This window comes from Rhyacophila brunnea, unplaced genomic scaffold (genome assembly GCF_057557595.1).
Source record: "Rhyacophila brunnea isolate RB1 unplaced genomic scaffold, BYU_Rbru_1.0 scaffold_15, whole genome shotgun sequence".
NCBI classification, from domain to species: Eukaryota; Metazoa; Arthropoda; class Insecta; order Trichoptera; family Rhyacophilidae; genus Rhyacophila; species Rhyacophila brunnea.
Genome location: NW_028232806.1, coordinates 1,604,732 through 1,621,394, shown reverse-complemented (window position 1 = coordinate 1,621,394; position 16,663 = coordinate 1,604,732). Strand labels below are relative to the sequence as shown.

The window sequence follows — 16,663 nt, the reverse complement described above, 5'->3', positions numbered from 1 at the left end:
CTATTAGGATCGGACATGGTCGGAAATGTAAGCATACCTAAGAGAGAGCCAATTGGATCTAATCCCGTGTAAACAAACCCTTACTAACTGTATTAAATTTTGCCTTATTTTTTTTTTATTTCGCGGATCGTCGTTTGGCACGCGCTGGCATGTATGTGCAATACATCTCGATGATAATTATTTATTTATTAGTTACCTGCGCATCACAGGTGAAGGCAGGTGTGTTCTGAAAACTGCCTCGTAATGTGAACGCTAACTTGAGTTTATTTTAATTTTCAAACGTCGGTTTAAACACAGCTTAGTAACGTGTTTTTTTAAATATACTTACGTAAATCCAAAGTGACAAAACATTAGTGATAAAAAATACATATTTTAGTATGTAGGTAGTTGATTTAGTGTCAGTGATTGGAGATTAATAATATGATGAATTGTTTGTCGATTAAAGTATTTAAATGATATAGAGGTTTAATTTTAATATAAAATGATAGCGATAAAACAATACTTAGTGGTTTTTTAATTGAAATAACAGTGTAAACGAGTACTCGTTTAGTGTTTTTGTTTAAAAAAAGTAAACATGAAAATCTCAAATGAGCAGTGGCAGTTTAGTGTATTTGGGGCATCACTACGATAGAAATTAATGAAGCAACATTTACAAAAAAGCGTATGTAAGTTTAATTAGTTTAAATAATTGACGCACACACTTACAGGGCCGAGCCAAGGATGATTGACACCCGGGTTCTGGCCCAAATTCTCCGCCCCCAAATTGTAGCAAATAAAATTTAAAGAACATATAAAAATAAATAATAAGTGACGTCCGTAGACAAAATGCCGCCCCATTTTTATCATCCTTTCATGGCACCAATATCTAAGAAATCTGGATACATTACTAACAAAATATATACACTAAATCTAATTTAAATACCATATCTACTTCAATAGACAATATTACGAGTCCACGGTTTCAGATACATTAAAAAATATACAACTTTCAAAACTCGCGAGTGACTGACAGAAATATTCGGATAAATTAATTAGCTAAGTATGTATCTAGCTATAATTCAAATATAATTCGCAAATATGCATATTGTGTCAGTGCTGGTCATCAAGGACATTGCGTCCAATGACAACGGAAGTAAACTAAACATCGAAACCCTACAAAAAAATTACAGTCCTGTTAAACCTTTTATGTTAATTAATACATTTTGTTTCAACCAGTTAAGGGGGGACATGCTCGTCGAAGGTCAAAATTGAGTTTTTATTGTATTTTCAAACCATGATTCTGGACACTCCTTAAACGTTGTAGATAATCTATTTTTATAATTTTGAAGCCTTATTATCTGTTATAGTTATTTTGAACATTTGATGACTGCATAAAGTATTTTTGTTACATAAAATAGTATTCTTTTAAACCTCTCGCTCTAATGTTTTAGAATATAGTCATATTTCGGTACATAACTGTGCAGTGGTGTTAAAATTTTTTACATTTATTAATTTTTAAACGCATTTATGAAACCATTAGTATAATTTATTACGAGATAATTTTTGTAAAATATTCACGATAAAAAATTATATTGATAATCTCTGTGATCCCAAATTTGACAAGAATTAGGCATTTTATTATTCAAAAAATCGGCAAGATTAACACATTTGAAGATAGTTTTAAAGATATTTTTTATAAGCTATGTCTTTGACCATTCAAGTGTGATAAACATCTTATGAATAATGATTGCTTTATAATAATTATTGACCTAAGAATAAGGTAGTGTTTTTTTGAAATACGCCATTTCTTTTGTCATTCCCCAGTGGTTAAGCTACAACATACGGCCGTAGCCATAAATTGACAAACCATAATTAAAGTAGGGAGTAAAATTATGTTAACGCGCGTGTTTGAACATGTACCTAACTGATTTTTTTTTAATTTTTTTTAAATGGTACATGTTCAAACACGCGCGTTAATATCATTTTACTCCCTATTTCAATTATAGTTTGTCAATTTATGGCTACGGCCGTATGTTGTAGCTTAACCACTGGGGAATGACAAAAGAAATGGCGTATTTCAAAAAAACACTACCTTATTCTTAGGTCAATAATTATTATAAAGCAATCATTATTCATAAAATGTTTATCACACTTGAATGGTCAAATACATAGCTTATAATAAGTATCTTTAAAATTATCTTCAAATGTGTTAATCTTGCCGATTTTTTTGAATAATAAAATGCCTAATTCTTGTCAAATTTGGGATCACAGAGATTATCAATATAATTTTTTATCGTGAATATTTTACAAAAATTATCTCGTAATAAATTATACTAATGGTTTTATAAATGCGTTTAAAAATTAATAAATGTAAAAAATTTTAACACCGCTGTACAGTTATGTACCGAAATATGACTATATTCTAAAACATTAGAGCGAGAGGTTTAAAAGAATACTATTTTATGTAACAAAAATACTTTATGCAGTCATCAAATGTTCAAAATAACTATAAAAGATAATAAGGCTTCAAAATTATATAAATAGATTATCTCCAACGTTTAAGGAGTGTCCAGAGTCATGGTTTGAAAATACAATAAAAACTCAATTTTGACCTTCGACGAGCATGTCCCCCCTTAATGGAAAGATATTTCCGTTATTGCTAAGTTTCAGTACCTATTTCTATATATACCTAATGATTCTTCTCGATTTACCGCCCTTCCAGTAACTGCCGCCCCCAAACGATGCTTAATCTGCATACCTCCACGGGACGTCACTGTAAATAATTAAGCTGTTTTTTTTTATTAAAATAATATGTGTATTACTAATATAAAGGGTTGTCAAATAAGAGATAGGTATATATTTTTAATTTAACTCTGAATAAGTTGATTGTGACACGAGCTGAATGGCATCGTCGTTCCCTTTTAAAAAAGTCGGATCAGAAAAATGCTATTTTTCAGTACGAGCAATCAAAGATGTTTCATCAGATATCCTTTGTGACCTATTGTTTGCCATAATGAATAAAAATACGGGTTATAGAAACTTTTCTAAACGTTTATAAAAACATCCGTCTGTCCGGTGGACATACAGCAACTGTCAGATCCGACGCATCTTGCTCACCCACGCCCAGCCAACAATGTCGGTTGTTCAGCCGACATTGTTATTCGGACACTCTCGGTAGATCCGTCATTTTTAACTGGAATATCTCGAAATTTTTCAAGCAAACAAAAAAAACTGTGATTGTGGTATAAATGTTTAAAGTGTTTAAATATTTTTTACTTAATAATCCGAAAACGACAAAATTTCAGATCCGACTTTTTTAATAGGGACCGACGGCATGTTGCACCATCTTGTTGGAATCACATATCGTCCACATCAAAATCATCTACCTAATTCAAGTTATTTATCGCTTTTTATATCAGGCTGATATTTCGTTGCTTGTGAATTAATACATCTTGCTGAATCGTCCTTTGTCAACCTACTTTTATAGTCTTTGGGTGTACGTGATTCAATATAGAAACATATACGTTCACATGAGTACGTGGAAGAAAAAAATGATCAACAACGAGATTCCTAGCTATGTTTTTAATATTATGTTTTCAATTCGGCATTCCGATTCATCAATTTGAGAAAGTGGATGACATTCCAATACATTTTCACATAATAAATATAATAATAATAAAAAGCTTTTTTATTTCTTACAAACAAAAGTAAATGAGTATATCTAATGAATATATATATAACCTATGAATATATTTATTATGTATGTTACGCCGAATGTGCGAAATTGAATATTACATGAAATGGCCAAAATTTTGCCTAAATCATGAAAAATGCAAGCCCGTTGCCTTATTCATGAATTAGACAAAATATCTGGAGAGTGCGTGAAATCGGCAGTAATTTTTCTGCCTTCTTCATGTCTTGGACAAATTAGATAGTAGCGCTACGGTGGTATTTTTTGCAACTAAACTAAATGTATCAAATGTTCATGCATTGGTCAAAATGTACATTTATATTATCTATGGTCAAAATAGATGATCGCGCTCCGTGGTGTTTTTTGCAACTAAACAAATGTGTCAAATGTCATTGATTATAATATAAAAATATACCAATCAATAACTACAATGACGTTCATATCCATTTACTATGCGCAAAAAAATCTAGAACTATAATATGATAACGGAAGAATTTTATTGAAAAGTATTTTCGCGATTTGATTCGTGCTTGGGTATCAATTGTGCAATGGTCGATTGAATGTTTGTGATAGTTTGTTGACACTTGATAACTAACCTCAAAATGGACATTCAGTTGAATAATTTAATTCAGAATTACAAAACCTAACCTAACCAAACCTAATAATAATAATATTATATTATGTCCAATTATAACTAATAAAACCATCCGTATTAAATTTACTTTTTCTTCTGTCATGTTGACAGTTCAAGAATTCCATACCGTGGCGAATTCATGTACTCAGCAGAAAAATTATCTAATTCATGAATAAGGCAACAGGCTTGACTATTACATGAATCAGCCAAAATTTTGCCCATTTCATGTAATAGTCAATTTCGCACATTCGGTGTAACATGTATATATATATCTATCTATGGTTGTATTATCTACTTATTTTTTAGTTTATATAATATTAATTATTATTTTTTTTATATATATTGTATAATACATATATATATATATATATAGATTTTTTATTTTTGTATATAATACTATTAGATAATGTAAATGTAATGATAATATAAATTGAACAATGGTATGTAATTAGTTTGTTTGGTTTGTAAGAACCCCTCTTTGGGTGAAGGCCTCCTCCAAAGTGTTAATCTCTGGCCTCTCTTTCTTTCTCCATACCCGTTTGATTTCGTAGTTAAGTATTCGTCTTGTCTGGGGTGGCCTAATTTTGCATTTAGGTCGCCCATTATTATAAAAGTTTTATATGCTTGGTTAACAGCTTTGTTTACATTTGTATAAAAAGTATCAATTTCTTCTTCTTTCGCTATTTCTGTGGGTGCGTATACTTGTATGAGAGATAATTCGTTTCCTTGTATTTTCACACATTGTTTACAAAATTTTCAGCCCAAATAGGATTACATTTCGAATCAATAATTTTAGTAGGTACATAGGCATCAACATGATTTCGCTTTGACGTATATTTTCCCGCTATAAACGTTTTGAAAATTCAAAAATAAAAGGAAAACTTTTAGCGTGCCAAGTTGAGCACGCGTGCCACGTATTTGCCATCGCTGATTATACTATTCTCAGCTAAGAGTCGTTGCAGTTGTTATCATATCTGGCGGGCGTGGGTTGACTTGCTGTGCAAACTGTGTTGCCAAGACTTCTATACCTTATCGCGATGTTGTAATTTGTAATAAATCCCTACTAGTGATAAAATGTTAAACTTTCAACTAATAATATCGACATTTGCAAAGTACGTAGCTACTGTCACCGCCTATTTATGACAGCTGTATGCATTTGCAGAAAATCCCCCTAAGGCGGGTCGTACAAACACACTCGACACAACTGCAACACTTTGAAACGTTTGGATTACTTTAGCAATGTCCAATAAATGGATTCGTTCTGGGCAGAGAACAGATTAATAAATATAATTCAGATAGGCTATATCTAAACGTGACCATACGTCCCGTTTGTTTTGAACGGGCCCGTCCCATTTTTGGGTAGCCTATCCCTTTGTCCCCAATCACAGATTCGGGACACTGAAGTTATACTTCTTTGGCGTAACAAAACAAAAAAAAACTTGTGATAAACTAGATTCTTTGACTAGCTCTTAATTATCTTGTAAAATTACACACTCAAGAAAAAGTACCGCTTATTGGAATGCCGTTGGTTTATTTCTATATAAGTACTTTAACTTATATTACTAAATTATATAATCGTTTCTTGTTGTTTTTATTTTCAAAGTACCAACTGTCGCTCTGACGTTTAATCGTTTGTTTACGTGGAGGAATTGCAAATGGCCGACAATAATAAATTCGCTGCCTAGGCAACGAAACAATATACTGTATAATCATCGTCACGATTGCAATATCATACTGTGGCGTAAAGGTAGTGCGTTCGGCTGATAACCGAACTATCGGTGGTTCGAATCCAATCGAGTGCGTTTTTTTCGTGTGAAAAAATAAATATGTGTTACATGTCACGCGCCAAAAATACACTCTGATCTGATTTCCCAAACGCGCCAAAAGAAGTATAACTTCAAATATCGATAGAAAAAACACAGTTGAAAGTCACAGTTCTTAAAGCAATGTTAATTACCAAAGTAACTTGCCATTCAAGGAAAGATCAATGGTAAGCGTAGCAGATGACGGCGCCGCATTTCGTCGCTTAAGAACCTCCGTGATTGGTACGATTGAAGCTCTACTGAACTGTTCCGGGTAGCAGACGACAAATATAAGATCGTCTTGACGGTGGCCGACCTCCGCTAGGGGATGGCACAATAAGATGAAGAAGAAAGTTTAAGAAGGTTTCTTAGGAAGAAAGTTTCTTAGGAGTCTCATTCTTATTTGAAATCAAAACCAATAATATACTGTTTTCTTCAGAAAATATACATACTATTACCTAAAATTAGTTTAAACCCGTTTTGAAGGAAAAAATGGTCACGTTAGATATTCCCAATACACAATACACTACATTTTGAAGCAGGGTTTTGACTATGTGAGTGTCCTACGAAAATGAACCATCCATTATAGATGCAATAGTGTGTGTTGCATCCTTCAAATACACCAATATTGAATGAGCGTCAGTGCATAAGCCGAGAGCAGTTGTCAGAACGAAGGACAGGCTTAGATTGACGTATTCTTGACAAGTGTTTAAGTTCCCATATTCTTCCACACTCGAGATCGGTTCAGTGACGTCCCGTGGGGGTAGGCAGATTGAGCGTCGCTTGGAGGCGGCAGTTACTCGAAGGGCGGCAAATCGAGAAGAATCATTAGGTATATTTCAATTTTTTCAATTTTTCAATTTATTTATTTTTAGCATATTGTGGACATTACAAATTATAAGCTTAAGACGTTCACAACGTGACATTTAGAAACAAAAAAATATAAAACAGTATTAGATAAAAAAAGAGAAATAAAAAGAAAATATATAGAAAGCTACCCAAACATAGATATAACGGAAATATCTTTCCATTAAAAACATCAACTCACTGGTTGGAAACAAAATATATTAGGTAATTAAGTAAGTAGGTGCTATAAAATTTTCAACAGGACTAGTTTTTTTGTCGGGTTTGCGATGTCTAGTTTACTTCCATTGTCCTTAGACGTCACTCGCGAGTGTAGGTACCTACCTATCTGAAACCGTAGACTCGCAATATTGTCTATTGAAGGAGAGATGGCATTTAAATTAGATTTAGTGGCACATATCTTGTTAGTAATGTATCCATACAACACATTTCTTAGATATTGGAGTCATGAAAGGATGATAAAAAGTACTGTATAAAAAAATGTGGTGGCGTTTTGGCACTGCCTAGGGGCGGCATTTTGTCTAGGGACGTCACTGGATCGGTTGCCTATTACTCCACACCCGCTAAGTATTATTATACTCGTATGTAGATATACTAGTTATATATACTTATTATTTTCTTGAAAATGTTTATAAGAAGAAACAGGCTGTTTGGTTTTATTTTAAAAAACTCAGAAATAATACTTAGGCAATCTATTTAAACGACACATTTCTTTGATAACAAATACGATAAAAAAACTTCCGTGTAAAATCAAGGTGATTTAATGTTGCTATTTTTTGTGATTCTTTTAATGTATAATGCTTATCTTTTAAAAACCCGTAAAATTGCATACAATCTGTGTTATGATTGCATTTGGTACAAATAATAATATGACGTGCTTCTAACGTTTCTACCAGGGAACTCAGAAATAATGGCAACTGAATTACCCAACGGGTAAGGCGATAGCAGGTAACCGTCTCGAGTAAGGAAGAATCCGTGTTAAACTTACACACGTGTCAAGAATACTTTGTACGTCTAATACTGAAAACTGCTCTCGGTTTATGCATTTACGCTCATTTAATGTTGGTGTATTACACACACTATTGCACGTGCATAATGCGTGCTTCATTTTCGTAGGACACTCACACATTCAAAAACCCTGCTTCAACGTGCGGCGTATTGAATATAGCCAATCGGTATTCTATTTATTATCTGTTCTGTGGTTTCTACCTTAGTCAAGGCCATAGCTTAAACCAAATTTTAGGTAGAGCCTCAGAGAAATAATCCTAAAGAGAGACGGTAATATCCGGCTAAATGAAGCCATTTTCTTTACGTATACGGTTGAATATTTTTAATGTACGGCAGCGATTTCTAAACTGGGAGGCGCGAAAAGTAAATTGTAAAAAGTAAGAAAAGTAAAAGCGAAATGTATCATTCAAAATACATTATAAGATGTCCAATTCTCATACATCTCAAATCTTAAAATTCGATTTTCTCAAAACATTTTGAGTGCTTTTGTTAAAATTATCAATATATTTAAATTCAACATCATAAATGTGGGTATATATGTATGTTTTTGCTATAAATAATGTTATATAGATATTTGAATAGCTATATTTACTGAAAAGTAACCACTTCTGTTTTTCTTAATATTTTAACGAATACTGGTATTCAATAAGAAATACCGAAAAACCGGTATTGACATTTTCATTCGGTACTGCAATCCCTATATTCAATGGCATACTTTAGTGTTTCCGTATAGAAACACGCAACCTGCTGATTTAACACAGTCTGAGGGATACAGCCCAGAAATACAGAACTATCCTCTATCATAACCGTGAATTATAACAAAGGTATAACAATTAGTATTGTTTGATGATATAATGTTTATAAAACAGCTGACAATGTCGACGATTAAAAAAAACACGATGCAACTAAAATGTTTTGAAAAAACAACACTGTGATTTACCTACTAACAGTTCAAGGCCGCAATGTACCAAGAACGTGCATGAATATAATATTATATTTTTTACTTATCGAGTAATCATAAGAAAAATGATGATGCATTGCTTGGTCGGGGAATTACCTCCATCAGTAAAAAATTAAGGAAACACATAATGATTATTGTTGACCGTTTTCCTGTTTACAGCTGTTTTGTGAATGAGACATTACCATCCGGGCAGTGATTCCCAACCTTTTTTTCTCAGTAGAACCAGGCGCGCACACAAGAAAATGGTTTGGGGGAGAGGGGTACATTTTGAAAAAAAATCCATAATATTTTTTTAGTGGTTTTAAGCGGGGTTAAAAAAATCTAGCAAGTGCTACTGATTACCAAATCTAACCTGTCTACTACGTATTTATAAGTCTCATCGGATCAACTGTGAAATACCACACTTTTCCAGGTACATTATTCATACCCAGCCACTCCGTGCTTGAATTTTGATCATAATTGAGGCGTCTAATTACAAAAAGCGACAACTCCAAAATTCAATATTTTCGGGAAACAACATTTTTATGTTTCAAGCTTCAATAATTTGTTTTAACGTGGTAATATTTTTTCCGTTGAATTCTATGTCAAAATTAGAACCAAATCGCAATTAAACTTTTAAATGTAATAAATATAGGCAAAATAAAATTGGACGTAGCGCTACTTGTAGCTCACTTTTTAATTTATTCCGCATAAGGCCCATATTTCCGTGTCACTGTCATGAGTTTACCAGATTCTACAACATGGGACACGCCCTTTTCAATATTGAACGATCCATTATTAGTTGACTTAAACACGCGCAAAATCAACCAAGCTTTAAATAATATGAAACACGGACACTTTTTGTAATAAATCAAGACATAAAATATTTTTTTTAGTAGGGTTATGTCGCGTTTTTGAATTTATAGATCAAAACATATTGTGTAAAATTGTACAAAGAACACGTGCGTATTTTTGGTACTGTTCGGTTATCAGGAATACAGCGGAAAACACATTTTGAAAATACCCGATATACTGGTTTATTTGTTAGTTTGGGTTAGGTTAGGTTAGGTTTGGTTAGGTTAACTTAACAAATAATCCAGTTTGTCGGCTTTGTAAAATGTGTTTTCCGCTGTATTCCTGATAACCGAACAGTACCGTATTTTTTTCTCGATTTTGACCAAATGTGGACTTATTGATTTTTGGAATTAGACGCCTCAATTAAAGGCCGACGCCTTACGCATTGAACTACGGGGAAAGTTAGATCATTAAAATACTATATTATCCCTAGTTGGTATTTACTAAAAAAATAATACTAGATGGTCTCGAACATAATACATAACACAGTAAAATAATATGTATTGTTATCTCGACATATATACCTAATAAAAAAGAGCATTTTGAGTAAGTAAATTAATGTAATATTATCTACTACCTCTTGATATTTTTAGTAGTAGGTTGTAAAGGTATCATTTGATAAGAGGATAACAACATAATTAATTCGTAATATATGTACATATAATATACTATAGGTACATATATATAGCGATACGATACACCGAAATATACTTATCTATAAATTAATGAAATTCTAAAGAGATAGTGCATAAAATGCTGAGCCAGAGGTATGTAAGGTGGGGTCCCCTCTACATTCAGGTCAAAAGAAGAAAGTTGATGAGGGCAGCCAGTGACGTCCCTAGACAAAATGCCGCCCCTAGGCAGTGCCAAAATGCCGCCACATTTTTTTAACACTACTTTTTATCATCCTTTAATGACTTAGATATCTAAGAAATGTGTTGTATGAATACATTGCTAACAAGATATAGGTATACCACTGAAACTAATTTAAATGCCATATCTGCTTCAATAGACAATATTGCGGGTCTACGGTTTCAGATAGATACCTACATTGAAAAATCCAAACTTCCAAACTCGTGAGTGACTGGCAAAAATATTTGGATAAATTTTAAATTAGGTATGCACATGTCATTACTGTTTACCAATAACGCGACGTCCAAAGACAACGGAAGTAAACTAGACATCGCGAACCCGACAAAAAAATAAAGTCCTGCTAAAACTTGTATAGTACCTAATTAATATATTTTGTTTCCAACTAGTGAGCTGATTTTTTTAATGGAAAGATTTCCGTTATTACTAAGTTTATGTAGCTTTCTATATCTACCTAATGATTCTCCTCGATTTGCCGCCCTTTGGGTAACTGCCGCCTCCAAGCGACGATCAATCTGCCTACCCCCACGGGACGTCACTGGGAGGAGCTCTTGTAATGTTAGACAAATATATAAGCAAGACATCGGTTAGTGATTAAAGTAATACCTACTGGTGGCGCTTTTAGCAGTGGACTGTATAATTTTAAGTTGCTGGTTGATTCCGGATCTAGGGGGAGGGGTTTAACAGGATGCCAGACACTGACCTTTCTGGTTTTAATGTGTGAGTAATGACTCTAGGGCGGCAACTCATATATACATTTCACCACCGGGGAAGACGATCGGCGTGGAAATCCCCTAGTGTAATTTGATCTTAACAGGTTCTGAGGTTTTTCAAAAATATTAGGTACCACGTAAACATAGTTACAATCTGTCATTGACATGCAGTGAACAATTTTGCTTATGATATGAATAACATTTTTAATTTATTCGTGAGTACCTATACGTCAAGCAGATGGCTTTCTAGGTCATTGCCAAACTCTACCATTAATAAATTATTTGACAGGTATGTTGTTATTTTTTGATAGTAACGAGAGTGGATAACTGTGCCATGTGTTTTTTTTGTACTTAGTTTTTTGTTGTCCTAACTAAGTTGTTTCAAAATCCACAGACATCATAGAACAAGCCATGTAGAGATTGTCTCATCTAAAGTAGATTTGTTTTTTTACGATTTTTGTGACGGTCCTGAGCAGTGGTTTCCAACATTTTCCATACACTTACAGACCGGTTATAGTACGAAAAATATTTCGCAAAATAGAAACCATTATTTATTTAAGAAAGCAATACATTGTGGACATAAAAAATCAAAATTCAGGACGTTCACAACATGAGATTTACATTACAACTGTTGGGTCACTACTGTGGTGTTCAATGTGTGGGTTGAGGATGATGATGATGAAGTCTACGATGTAGCAGGGTGAGATTTATTAGCAGCGTATCGGTACAATAGTATATTATACAATGATAGTACATAATATAATCTACTGAGATAGTTACGAGCTAGGTACTTGGATTCGAGTGACATTTAGATAAATTATTCTTCGTTATTTATACAATAAAAAGTAATACATTAACATTGAATTCTGTTACATAATCATATTGGACTAATTATAGAGTCAGCGTTTTAACTCGAGTAGCGAAATGAAATCTTATTTATTATTACAGTCGTAAGAAAATATGATACCATGAAAAATGATTATTCGGCTAATACACCGTAACGATATAATGTGCTGTGATATGATGTAATAATATACAGTATTTAATATTGCCAATCAACTTGCTGATCTAGCTAAGAGTTGTTTGCTGGAAATTGATTCGCTGGGAATATATTACAGTAGAGTAATTTGATACATTAAACAATAGATATCTGATCGCTATTATTCTGCAGCTACACAACAAATACATATTTCAATTTATTATTTAACATTAAAAATTATAAGTTTAAGACGTTCACAACATGACATGACACATTATTATAAATAAGAAAAGTAATAAAAACGATAATAATGAAAATATAAAAAGAGAACATAATTATAATCATATAAAAGCAGTGAAAATACAATAAATTATACATCTATAGAAGTTCAAAGAAGTACCTACACCAAGGTTTGCTAAGGAGACCCTATTTTAAGCATTTATAAAACAGCGTCCACCTAAATTCACCTCACGCAAGTGGAATATATCAATACCCGAAGCAATTTGGTTGAACATAGTTATCGCCCTCCCAATTGGCATTACCAGTGGCAGGTTTGTTCTGCGCCTTGGGAGAATAAACAATTACTGATGCTATTTCTAAGATAGTTATCAGGGACACACAGGTCAACACTGCCCAGAATGGCAGAGTTCTCATTTATACCACGTATAAGTCGAAAACAATACGTAGGTAAATAAAGATCTCTTCTAAATTGCAGGCTGCTGTATGTAAGCATACCTAAGAGAAAGACGCAAGAGTCACAAGATAGAAGAATACGATAATATTAATAATAAACATAAACAATAAAATAAAGTTTCAAAAACAAATTGCAAAGTACATCATTGAAAATGTCTATGTCTTTAGGGAGCGCATTTACTAGTCTTGCACCCCTCGTTAATGGTGCCTGATAGTCTTGACTAGGGAATCCAATCCCGAGCCAAAATTCTGATCCCGTCATTTCGGGATTACAATTTGACAATCCCGGAATCCCGGAACTGGTCCCGGGATTGGCATTTTTTCCATTGTTCATATAAAATTTTTATATTTACAAATAACATTGATAAAATCGGTCAAAAATAAATCTTGTATAATTTATACTATTTAAGACATTTATTGTTAATATTGTATACGTTCAATCTTGGAAATACACTAGTTTAATGGAGTAAATAATATTGTAATTTAAATAATAATGTGAATATAATAGGAGATTGCTGTTTCTGATAGTAACGACTTATCAATGGATTAGCGAGATTTAAAATAGTAAAGCAAATAATCATGGCGTACTTATGGCCTTCCCGCTTCATAAATCTAATTAGTCAGACAAATATGAAACTTCCGTAAAACGTATGATATCATGGTGGAATTACTTTGTTAAAGGTGCGAAGCATTGTTTTTTCAAATCTTTCCATTTTTAATAATTTATGTGAAAAAATAAAATGAATCGGCAACCTACACATGAGTCAAACTTCAAACTTCATTCAAACTCAGTTTATTTCTAATGTTGTTATTTTTTATTAAAAGTATTTTTTATATTTTCGCTTTTATTTTATTTTCCATAAAAATTGATAAAAAAATCAATTCCGAAATCCCGGGATTATGTTTATCAATCCCGGGATTCATAGGCATCGAAAATAGCTCGGGATCCCGGGATTGGAATCCCTAGTCTTGACTCGATGAAACAGTTCTGACCAAGAATAAGTAATGGCTGTGACCACGTAGATAATTGACAAGCGCATATAAATTTTAATTCTTTAGGATGCCAGGATTGGAATCCGTCCCTCGTGATAGCAGGCATAAATTTTTCAAGAGCATAATTAGTGACCTACGAGGTTCATGAGAGTGAAAAGTGAGTATGCCTTATAGAAAGGCAATCGGAAAATAATCATTTGACGAATTATCTAAAGGAAAATAGTTATATGTCTTAAAATAAATACATCGAAGAAATTTCATCTGGATGCGCTTTAAAATAAGCATGTAGGAAACTTCATAAGGACTCCAGCTGATAATAGTCCTATTTTCAAAAATACTACGCACTAACAAGACGAGTGTGTGCGTATGACATTTGGATTCTTGACTGGTTTGGCTTGTCGCATGATGAATCCTTGAACACGCTCCATTAATTATTGTTAACAAACAAATTCGTTGAAAATGATTGTTTTTCTGGATAGTGTTATGTCCATAAAAAATTCGTCACACGGTTTTAGTTATTTTTGGCCTAATCGTCACACTTTGTCACAATGTTTTACCCTTCTGTCTAAATTACATCCAGTGACGTCCCGTAGGGGTAGGCAGATTGAGCGTCGCTTGGGGGCGGCAGTTACTGGAAGGGCGGTAAATTGAGAAGAATCATTAGGCATATATAAAAATAGGTACCTAAACTTAATAATCACGGAAATATCTCTCCAATAAATAATTCAGCTCGCTGGTTGGGAACAAACTGTATTAATTAACATAGAATGTTTAACAGGACTGTATTTTTTGTCGTGATTGCGATGTTTAGTTTACTTTCGTTGTCTTTGGACGTCACATCCTTGATGACCAGCAATGCCAGGTGTAGATTTGAGAATTATATTTGAATTATAGGTAGGTACCTACATACTTACCGAATTAATTTATCTAAATATTTTTTCCAGTCACTCGCGAGTTTTAAAAGTTGTCAGGTGTATATTTAAATGTATCAGAAAACCGTGGACTCGCAATATTGTCTATTGAAGCAGTGTCATACTAGGAAATAGGTATGAGTAGGTAAGGTGGGAATTGTGACAACTGATCAGATTGTAACGTAGGAAAAAGAGGAGTGGATTTGAATTGGATGGGATATAGAGCATGAGACTGGGGGAATGCAGGGTCGTGGGTGGTTTGACAATACCTCTAAAACCTCAGTTACCTGTCCGGTTACTTCACTCATTCGTGTATGTACCTGTATTAATAAAAGACATAAAAATGGAATTAATAGATATCTCGGATTTGAGCGCCACTCTATGAAATGCATAGAGACAATAGTGATAAAAAGTAATTTAAATAAAACGCGTGTAAAGAACTTTAACAGATGTATAATTAATATATAAAATTTACTAGCGGGCGACAGTGTATAAAGGTGTAAATTAATCAAATCCATTACGAGCGTCTAACGTAGTATAATATTCAGACAATTTAGAATACAAATCAAATGCTAGTTCGGTGGACCGTAACGTAATAAAAATATTAATAAATACCACAAAACAAATAATATGATCTCAGCTCATCTTCAAATGTTTCGGAACCCTGGGCTTCCTTCGATCTCCCTGGCCTTGGAGAGGGTCTTCCTTCGGTTGGCCATAATAATCTTCAGGAACGGAGAGCCATGTGGTCCGGCCCAGGGTTCAAAACTTAAGAGCCGTCTTCAGGAGGTCTGCTTCGTTCGAACGATCAAAACTGAGAGACGTCTGCCTCGTTCGAACGGTCAAAACTGAGAGACTTGAATCCCGCCTCGCCTTCATGTTAAAAAGCCGCTCTTGCTTCTTTAGCGCCGGAAATAGTTTACGAACTCCTTGAAACTATCGTATTGCGCATGCGTATTCAGGTTGTCCTTTGCCATTTTGTTGCCATATGAATAAAGTGTGTCATTTGTAAATAACATGACAGCAGATAGCATTTATATTAGATTTAGTGGTATATATTTTGTTAGTAACGTATCCATACAGCATATTTCTTAAATATTGGAGTCGTGGAAGGATGATAAAAAATAATGTAAGTATGAAAAATGGGGTGGCATTTTCGCGCTGCCCAGGGGCGGCATTTTGCCTAGAGACGTCACTTATTACATCACATATTTAAACACCCTTCTTTAAACACCCTTCTTTAATTGTTAACAAACAAATTCGTTGAATACGATTGTTTTCAGGATATTGTTTTTAGAGTTTACTCAGCGTGCCCACGGGCGCAAGTGTGCCCCTAACCCTATTTTGTGCGTCCGTGGCAAAATATGTATTCAGTATTAATTTGTTAATATTTAGATTAACATTAGGCAGGTAAGTTTAATCAAAATGTGTATATGTCTAGATAGTAATGTCAGAATTAGTATATTAAGTTAAACATAATTTCAACCTTCAATGACCATATCATGGAAAATAAGAACGTCCCTGGAATATACTTAAAACGCAATTTTTTTATAGTACTTATTCCACTTTAATTTAATTTAATTAAAGTGGAATAAGTTCTATAAAAAAATTGCGTTTTATTAAATAAAAACAACAATACAATGCAGTTCCACCATGAATTGACAGTTAAAAAAATAAAAGAAAAAAGTGTATACCTATTATTCAACAGAAAATTTAAAAACGTGGTATATA

General features: G+C 33.4%; 1 protein-coding gene across 1 annotated transcript in view; it reads left to right on the top strand.

Annotated features, from left to right (window-relative positions):
• Positions 1-214: 214 nt before the first annotated feature.
• The window catches only part of LOC147074762 (uncharacterized), a 60,669-nt gene continuing 44,220 nt past the window's right edge, over positions 215-16,663 (top strand). The window contains exon 1 of the mRNA XM_085942597.1: positions 215-665. The gene's annotated coding sequence lies outside the window, so the exon portion shown is untranslated. The remainder of the gene's footprint in view (positions 666-16,663) is intronic.